The sequence below is a fragment of the Phodopus roborovskii genome, unplaced genomic scaffold (genome assembly GCF_943737965.1).
Source record: "Phodopus roborovskii unplaced genomic scaffold, PHOROB, whole genome shotgun sequence".
In the NCBI taxonomy this organism is placed as follows: domain Eukaryota; kingdom Metazoa; phylum Chordata; class Mammalia; order Rodentia; family Cricetidae; genus Phodopus; species Phodopus roborovskii.
This window is the reverse complement of record NW_026125880.1, coordinates 54,444-61,378: the sequence shown is the minus strand read 5'-3', so window position 1 is coordinate 61,378 and position 6,935 is coordinate 54,444. Positions and strand designations below refer to the sequence as shown.

At 40.8% G+C, this 6,935-nt stretch overlaps 1 pseudogene; it reads left to right on the top strand.

The window, feature by feature from the left end:
• The first annotated feature begins 84 nt into the window (after nt 1–84).
• On the top strand, nt 85–6,181 carry LOC127217896 (transformer-2 protein homolog alpha-like; annotated as a pseudogene).
• Nucleotides 6,182–6,935: the final 754 nt, after the last annotated feature.

The window sequence follows — 6,935 nt, the reverse complement described above, 5'->3', positions numbered from 1 at the left end:
TGAAGTAGAATTAAAAATATATAACAGAACGAATGGGTCCTTGGTTAAGTAAACAAGTCTCTCTCTCTCTCAGTCAAATCTCCAATGGGAACTGCTGTTCAAGTAAAATCAGAGAACAGGTCAGGATCTCATAATCCATCAAGGGTTTCCAAACATTCTGAATCCCATTCTTGATCAAGATCAAAATCCAGGTCAAGGTCAAGGAGGCATTATTATAGACATCACACTTGGTCCAGGTTCCACTCTCATAGTATATGATCTCAAAGTTGATCCTATATACCAGAAGTCAGAGTCATTCTCCAATGTGTAATCACAGAAGACATACAGGCAGCAGGGCAAATCCAGATTCCTACACTTGCCTGGAAGTGTTTGGCCTCAGTTTGTACACAACAGAGAGAGGTTTTGTGAAGTATTTTTTCTATATGGAGTGTTGGATGGTGTGAATATGGTTTATGATCAGCGAACTGTGAGGTCACATGTGCCCCGACAGGAAGGGCAGTCAATGACGAACCAGGGAACATCTAGAAGAAAAAGGAGGCAAGGGACATGAAGAATGGACAGCAAGACAATATTCTCTGATCAAGCTGACAAATTTTATTTTCTCAGGGATGGCTAATGTAGGACCATGGGCAGGATGTGAGCAGGGTTTGCACATAGCCATGGCATGGGCACTGGCACGTATGCAGAGTGAGAAGGTCAGTAGAAGGAATGCCCTAAGTTGTTTAGCTAATCTATAATTGGCTATAAATTGCAACAGGGGAGATAGCCCTGAGCTATTCTTTAGCTGGCTGTGACACCTCAAGCTTGTACCTTGGAATGTTCTGCTGAACATTCTGTTTATTTCTTAAGAGGCAGTAATTTTCTATCTCAGAGAACTGGGGTTGTGGGGATGGTGATGTTCCCAATATCTTCTCCTCTCTGGTATAATAACAGAGAAGAGCAGGTGAGATCTTTGAGGACCTTAGGGCTCATGACTGCCTGTGTTAGGAACACTCTGAGGGGTTCTCACCAGTACCCTGACTTTGGATCTTTGCCAGCCATTAAAGTTCCTGTCTTGGGGGGGGTGGAACATCAGAACAGTGCCCATCTTTGACAAGCCACCAGTGGAGAGAGGCCCTCATTTTTTATGGGAGGGGGGCCTTTCTAGGTTTCCTGATGGGATTGCTCAAGGGTTTTGGTTTGAAGACTGTTTTCACCCAGGAAGGAAATATGCCTGTTTAACTGAGAACTGGGAGTGTTAGGCGAATGTTGCCTTTCCCCTCACTCATGAGGAAATGTAGGTAGAAATAAGCACATTGTTAGCAGGGGAAGAGGTCTCAAGAGTTACCTGTATAAGGAGGGGTTACTAAGTAACCTAACTATATTCCTATATGCCCCAAATTCTACTTCTCAGGAAGTTGTGGAGGGGGAGAACGTAGATCAGGACTGACAGTAGCTGAGAAAAAACTAGCAATCTCTAAGGCTTATGCAATTCCTCTCTTTTTTCCCCAAGTAAGAAGGTGGGCTATTGACACTATCTCACCATGAGTGGGAGCAGGAATCCTGGTCTCCCTAGATGGATATGTGACATATATCCTGAAACAAGCTAACCCAGCCTTCACAGGCAAGATTGCTGAGGCCAGCCTCTATGCCTTTTTGTGGAGGGAAGGGTTTTTCTGGCATCAAACTTCATGCAACCAGGTATACTCTCATGAAGCCCAGGATAGGCACTTTTGGCAGCCTCTTCATTGCACTCACACAAGGTTCACCTCCGTGGGAGATGTTTTAGGTTTATCAATAGCAGAAGGAGGCTTCCCTGGGAAGTGGTCCCCTTGGTTCTGGGTTGTCACCTTCTAAATGCTCACCACACTCCTTGAAGTCAAGCCTGTGATAGGGTTCTTGGATAGGCTTTGCTCTTAGGGAGTATTAGGGAGTCAATCTGTTGGCACATAAAGGCAGTTAACCTCTTAATGGCCCAAGGGTGGAAGGGAAGTGGAATTAGGTAGCCAGCAAGGGGTCCTAAAAGGCTGAGAGCTACTTTTGGAACCAGCCTAGTTTCTGTTCTTGCTATTTTCTTCTTTTTTCCAACCCTTCTCTGACCTAGACCATACTGTCTTTTGTCACTCCTGTGATGTGTATAGAAGCAACATTCCTCCTTGAGTGCTGCACAAATTCCTCCTTGTTATAAAAACAACAGGTCTAAGCTTTGCCTGTTCTGGAGAGAGGGTGAAAGAGAGGAGGAAATTATGCTCCCGAGATCTCAGGTCTGGTTTTCCTCTGTTCCATGCACCTCACCAAATGGTCTGGCAGCCAAGGGGATTTATTTTCTTCCTGAAAGAAAACACAAACATGCCCTAGACTTCCCTCGACCCCCTCGGCCCCCTTGACTCCATACTAGGACCCCATATTAGCCCTTTTCATCGTCTAGTGAATGGATCTTTGCATTTGCCTTGAGTAAGTAGCTCATATACCATCATGCCAAAATTTGTCTGGCACAGATTGCTTATGGGCATCCACATTTAAAAAATTTAAAACAAAGAGTGTATGATTTAATGCATCAAGTGGAGACTAGGAGAATGACTGCTCTCTCCTTAAGTTGTATTTTCAAGGAGCTATGAGCATGCTCCTCAATTCCTTGCCTTTGAGTGTTATAAGGAATTCCTGTTATTTGTTTAATTTTTCTTTGGGTACAAAATTGCTGAAATGTTTTACTAGCATGTGCTGACCCATTGTCTGTCTTTATAATTTTTTGGAACTCCCATGTAAGCAAAACATTTTAAACAGTGACTTATCACATGCTTAGTGGCTTCTCCAGTTTGTGCAATAGCCATTAAGAAGCCTGAATACATATCTAATGCCATGTGCACATATTTTAATCTGCCAAATTCTGCAATATGAGTAAAATCCATTTGTCATAAATGATAAGGAAGCAGTTATCCAGGATTTACTCCTATATAAATTACAGGTAAGTATTATCGCACATATCACATTGTTTGACAATTTGTCTATCAGTCTCTGTAGTTAGACCAAACTGTTTTCTTAGACTATTACTGTGTGATTGCTAAGCTAATTTTACCTGAGATAAAGCGAACATTTTTGTCAGTCTATCAGCTGATTCATTATCTTCAGCCTGTGGGCTGTGAAGGTTTGAATGAGCTCTTATATGACCCATAAAGCACAGTGACTCGCTTTATAATGAATGGCACTCTGAATTTTCTCAAACAGTATTTTAACCTGATTATTACTAGTTCCAATGTACTGTCTCTAAAACATGAAGAGCTCTGAAAACATAATGACTATCAATATATAAGTTAGATGAATTATTTATTAGAAGCTGAAAAACTATTGCAACAGCTCATAACTCAAATATCTGAGCTGAATCTGGATCAGTCTGTACTACATATTCTTTTCCATCAATAACATAAGTTGCTTTTCCATTAGAAGAAACATCAGGAGAAACTAACAGCATTTTGTACAGCATTACTCCTTACAATTTTAGATGCATTAGCACAAATTGGAACAGTCTATGAGCTGGAAACTGATTATCATTTTTTCTCAAAAACTGAGTTAAAGCTGATGGACTAAAAATTATAATTAATACAAGCTTAAAAACTTGGGCCCTAAATCTATACAGAGAAAGAGAACATCTAATTGTAAAAGAAAATTAATTCCCTAAACCAGGAATTCCATGGCTGGCACCTGAGCCCTCTCTCAGATAAAGGGAGGTAACCCCCCCCCAACCTAAATAAACATGCCTTTACCCACTAATTCCTTGTTGTAAAAGTTTTGAAATAACCAATCAGCTTGCTGTTTAGTATAGGGAACATGCATTACTCTTGGTTCCCTGCCAAAATATCTCTTAGACTCCATATAGTATTTTTGTACCATAGAGGTTACTGCTTTAAAGTAAGGATTTAAAACTTTAGCTGGGGAAACAAGTAAATGCAACCACAACAATGGTCCCCTTTTCCACAAGAAAGAAGTCAGACTATGTTGTGTGGAAAGCCCTTAAGCCTCCCATGGTCTTGCATACTCAATATAGCATATCTGTTGATGCTGGATAGCATTCTCCAATTGTAGATGAACTTGTCTACCCTCTTTAGTTAGCTGTCTAGGTGAATTGTGATCATTATGTCCTTTTAGAATATTGCTTTATGGTTTTAAATTGCCAGTAGATGAGTAGATTTTTTTTTAAGGATGTAACCATTAAATATTTCACAATAATCTTTGGAAATCATTTGATGATCACAAGCTATCTTTTTAAATTTCTAATCTTTGAGGACTAATTTCTTTAGGATGTAACATACTGTCCTAAATACTTTTGAAATTTCTTTTCTCATCTGACCTGCAAAGCTTTTGTTAGCTGACATGGTCTCATTTGCATCTTCACTGTCACCTTTCTAGGCCTCATACATTAAGCTCTCCTCTCTCAATTTCTTTTTTTATTAACCATATAAATAAGAGGATTTCTGTATTTTCTCCTTTGTTAAACTCTATTGAACAATCCATAGAAGCCCGTATGGCTCTTAGGCCATGTTGACTTTGGCTATTTCCTGCCAACACATTCTGGGGGTCAGCCATTGGAAGCTCAGATCGTCAACCCTTTGAATCAAGACACTGACATGATGTCCCTTTTTATTATATCCCAAGCAATTCAAATAGTACCTTTAGGAATGACACATTCATAACCCCATTTAATACACACATGTGTGGCCACACCATATATACAGAACTTACATACATAGATACATACATCTTTTAGCCCTCCTTTTTCTAGGCCAAGATAAGTTTGTTGAAATAAAACATCCTTATTTGAAATATCTTGTAATGCAGCCCCTGTAGATAACCCTTGAATTATGAGCATCCAAAATCTGAACAAACCCCAATGAATTCATCTATGTCACCCCCCCTTTTTTAAAAATAAGGTCTTAAAACAGTTTCTGACAGGATGTATTAATTTTTTATATGGCTGCAGCTCCTAAGGCTTCAGGTCTCTACGTCCAGTCATGCCTGAATTCCTCACATCCATAGAGCTTCCTTGAGCCCAAAAAGAAACAGATGTTTCTGAGAAATTGCTTGTCCCATCAGTTACCTCACTGTAGGATCTGCACCGATGCTTACTACCTCTGGTAGTTCTTTCTTGTCAGTGGGTCACCAGAAAGAAAATAACACCATCCATTGTAGACACCCTGGAAAAATCCTTCTTTCTGTGAGTGGTGTCCCCCCCCCGCCCCATATGTCCTCTGCTAGCCAACTTTGGGCATCAATTCTGCCCTGACCCATGGGGCAGTCAAAGATGAACCTGGGAATACCTAGATGGTAATGGGGGAGCAAGGGAATACAAAGAATGGACAGAAAGACAATATCCTCTGATCAAGCTGACAAATTTTATTTTCTCATGGGAGGCTTATATAGGACCATGGGCAGGATGTGAGCAGGGTTTGCACATAGCCATGGCATGGGCACTGGCATGTAGGCAGTAGAAGGAATGCCCTAATGGGTTTAGCTAACCTATAATTGGCTGTAAATTGCAGCAGGGGGGATAGCCCTGAGCTATTCTTTAGCTGGCTGTGAAACCTCAAGCTTGTACCTTGGAATGTTCTGCTGAACATTCTGTTTATTTCTTAAGATGCAGTAATTTTCTATCTCAGAGACGTGGGGTTGTGAAGATGGTGATGGTCCCCAACACATGTGAACTTGCTTTTGGGTTTTTTCAGAGGATAGAGGACTCTAAGGAGGCTATGGAAATGACAAATTGGACAGAGCTGGAAGGTAGCAGAATTTATGTGGATTGTTATATCACCAAGAGAGCACACATGCCTACACCAGGGATTTACATGGGCAGACCAACATATGATGGTGGTGGAGGAGAAAGCAGTGGTGGTAGATGATGAGATTATTATTTTTTTTTCAAGACAGGGTTTCTGTGTGGCTTTGGAGGCTGTCCTGGAACTAGCTGTTGTAGACCAGGTTGGTCCCAAACTCGGAGATCTGCCTGCCTCTGCTCCCAAGTGCTGGGAATGAAGGCCATGGTGGTGACAATGCCTGGTGATAACGAGATTCTTACAATGATAGAGGGGTATGAGCAAGACTATGATAGATATGAAGATTATGATTACAAGTACAGAAGAAGATATCCTTCTCCTTATTATAGTAGCTACAGGTCACAGTCAAGATCGCCTACAGCCCAAGACACTATTGATAATAAAGTGGTAATGATCAAGGACCCCCTGCCATTTTTGTGGGGGGAATTCTGAATTTTTGAGCTTCCAATGCTTCCTAGTCTTCAAAACAAAACAAAACACCCTTGGTTTATCTAATCTATAGTGTGGCCAGTTGTGTTGCTGTTTTCCACCCTTTGTTATACTCTTAAAAGTGTAATTGCCATTTAAGTCATTCAACATTTGAGTAAGAAGGAGAGCACTGTTATACTTTGTGGTTCTTCTTTGCCTTTTCAGGGGATATGAAAAAAATAAAATGCAGAAATCCTGCACCTCTGCTTTCTCAGCTTGTTGTGGCTGTGTGGTCTGTTCTGAAAGCCTTTGTTTTGTGATTGTTCCCTATCTCTGGGCATGTTTTCATTTGCTCTCATAACTTCACATCTTTACTCTGTTCTCCTTTCCCCAATCATTAGGTATTGCTCAGTAAGCTCATATTCAGTATTTATGTACCAGACTTTTACCATGGTTTTTAATTGTACTCGTACTTTTTGTAGGACTTCTTTTTTTTTGTTATTATTATAATTAGACAGTTGCATAGGTTATAAGGACCTGTGGCCAGAAAGGAGAGTAGAAGGTAGTGTTTATGAAGGACAAAACGCAGAGTTAATAGAGAGGTTTTCAGTACAGGAGTGATGTGGTAGTTCTGCTGCATATGAGGGTCAGTTCACACTGATGTCTGCTGCTTCTACAGAGACAGGATCAGGCCTTCCCTTCAACAGGACAAGGAGCTAAGTC